The sequence below is a fragment of the Bactrocera latifrons genome, unplaced genomic scaffold, assembly GCF_001853355.1.
Source record: "Bactrocera latifrons isolate USDA-ARS-PBARC rearing strain unplaced genomic scaffold, ASM185335v1 scaffold_234, whole genome shotgun sequence".
NCBI lineage: Eukaryota > Metazoa > Arthropoda > Insecta > Diptera > Tephritidae > Bactrocera > Bactrocera latifrons.
The window spans coordinates 401,525-404,316 of record NW_017535897.1 but is presented as its reverse complement, the minus strand read 5'-3'; positions in this window follow the sequence as shown (position 1 = coordinate 404,316).

Sequence of the window (2,792 nt, the reverse complement as noted above, 5' to 3'; positions counted from 1 at the left end):
CAACGGTGCTAGTGGACGAGAATTCAAGATGTCCTCCACTTCGGCCAGTAGTGTTGAGAGCTCCTCCGTAGTGAGCAGAGAGTTGCTGAGTGCGCGAACGATCAGATTCTTGGCGGACTTCACGGCCGCCTCCCATAATCCGCCGAAGTGCGGCGCCCTGGGTGGTATAAAGCCGAAGCTGAATCCTTCTTCGGCTGCGAACCCTCGGCGACTAATGAACGTTTTAAGGGCGAAAATAAAAGAATTAGTAGACAAGTCCGATACTAGTTCTAAATGTACTGTTTTTGAAGTGAAGCAAACGAAAACTATATACGTTTTTACGGGTGGTCGACCACGTATTTTTAACGTTGTATGTATGGGACCACAAAAATCTACGCCACGTATCAGAAAGGGTCGTAACGCTCGAAGTCTTTCAACTGGCAAATTTCCCATTATTTAGGTTTGCAACATCGGCTTGTATTGAAAGCAGTGTATATAGTTTCTTACGGTTCTACTGCAAGCTTCCCTGGCATTAATTAGCCATATGCGTTCTCGAAGAAGCGTAACCAACACTTTTGCCCCAGCGTGGTGATTTCGGAAGTGCAGGAACCGTAAATACGTTATAACGAAGTGCGAACTTTTATTTAATAAAAGCGGAAATTTGGCATCGTATGGGAAAGGTGCATTTAATAAGCGACCTCCTACTCGGATTAATTTAAAGAAAAGCGACATATCCGAGTACCCATGAAAGAATGGGTTGAGTTTTTGCAAGTTGGCGGGTAGCGTCGTGCCTTTCGTCAGGATTTCGCTCGCAAACTCAGAATGTTGAATCACCTGGACAATTTTCAAGAAACTCAAGTTTAATTCATCTGCAGTCTCTTCCCACAGTAGGCATTTTTGGTCGTCTGATCCATCGTAATAAATATGCGACCACACAAAGCAACTTTTGATGAGAAGAGAATTTTTCAATCAGCTCCATTATATTGTTATCTTTCACATTTACATTTTCACATTTAAGGCTTCGTTTTCTGGGGAGAGCTGGAAGTGAGAGTTAATTGGCCATAAAGCGGGGTCTTCTAGGAGGAACTGTGGACCGCCAAATCATATAGAATTGTTAAATTCGTCCACGTTACAACCCCGAAACACTTGATCCGCAGGATTTTGTTTTGTTGGCACATGTCGCCAATGTACATTGTCAGTCAATTCTTGGATTTCGGACACTCTATTTGCGAAAAAGATTTGTAATGAAGATGGATGCGTTTTTACCCAGTGCAATACAATTTCAGAGTCTGTCCAAAATGTAATTTTGTCGAATCGTCGACTCAACATTGGTGCAACTCGTGACCATAATTTGGCAAGAAGATGTGCTGCCGAGAGCAATAGACGCGGAAGAGACTTGGTCATCAGCGGAGCTACTCTAGACTTTGCAGTAAGCAGCATACATTTGACACCACTAGCAGATTGGCTTTGTATGTATATGCAGCATCCGTACGCTCTTATTGAAGCGTCGGAGAAGCCATGGATTTGGCATGTAGCAGTCGACTAGAGGTTTACATACCGAGGAATGCTAATTGACGAGAGCTGCAGTAGGTTGGCTTTGAAATTCTGCCAGCTAGTGTTGAGGCGCAATAGAATCGACTCATCCCAATCTAGTTTTTGAATCCAAAGCTCTTGCAATAAAATTTTTGCTTTGGTAACTAGTGGAACTAATAATCCAAGAGGATCGAAAAGGCGAGCGGAGACTGACAATATGTTCCGTTTAGTGGCTCGCACATCATTAAAGTTGGCATCCAAAACAAATCGAAAGAAATCCTCTTTCGGCAACCAATGGATTCCTAGAGTTTTAGTTGAATTTTTGTCATTGAAACTTAATGACTTTTCAGTGCAATCACTGTCGAAAATTTAGGGTGGTTTGAAAACCACTTCGTTAACGTGAATCCTGCCGAGTTTAATATTTTAATTACTTCACTTCTTATAAGATCTAGAGACTTAAAATTTTCAGATCCTGTCAATAAGTCATCGACATAAAAGTCTCTTTTAATGGCCAATGAACCGAGTGGGTATTTAGTGGTATTAGCATCGCTGAGCATTTGTAAACACCGAGAAATGGTGCAGGCGCAGTGCCGTAAGTGAGAGTAAATTTTAATATGCTCTGAGGGATGCTCTCTCCACACAATAAGCATACAATTTCTGTCTTCTTCGTGCAATATTATTTGGCGGTACATTTTAGTAATGTCTGCCGTTAAAGCGTACTTGTGTAAACGAAAACGAAGAAGAGTACAATTCTTCTTGGTTGGTTGGGCCTACCATCAAAACTTCATTCAATGAAATTTGAGATGAAGTACGACTCGAAGCGTCAAAAACAACACGTAATTTGGTTGTTGCGCTTTCGGGTCTTAAAACTCATTGATGCGGAATGAAATAGTGTGGCTCACTCGGGATCTTATTGTTTGTTGGGCTCATKTGACCCAGCGCTCTGTATTCATTCATAAAGTCCAGATACATTTTACGAAGTTCTGGATCTTTCAACGTTCTTCTCTCCAGGGCCTGAAACCGCCGAACTGCGGTTTCATAGGAGTGACCGAGTAATTTACGGTCAGCCTTAAATGGCATTCTGACCTGAAGCCGTCCTGAAGGCAATACTTGAGTTGTTTTCGCGAAAAATTTTTCACACACTTTTTGCTCTTGTGTGAATTTGATGCCTTTTGTTTCTGAAGGTAATTCTTCTAAAGCCCAAAACTTTGGACAACCGAATTAATTGACGTTAAGTCATCTTCAGATTGGCATAATGTGCTAGTTGCAGAAGGAGGAGG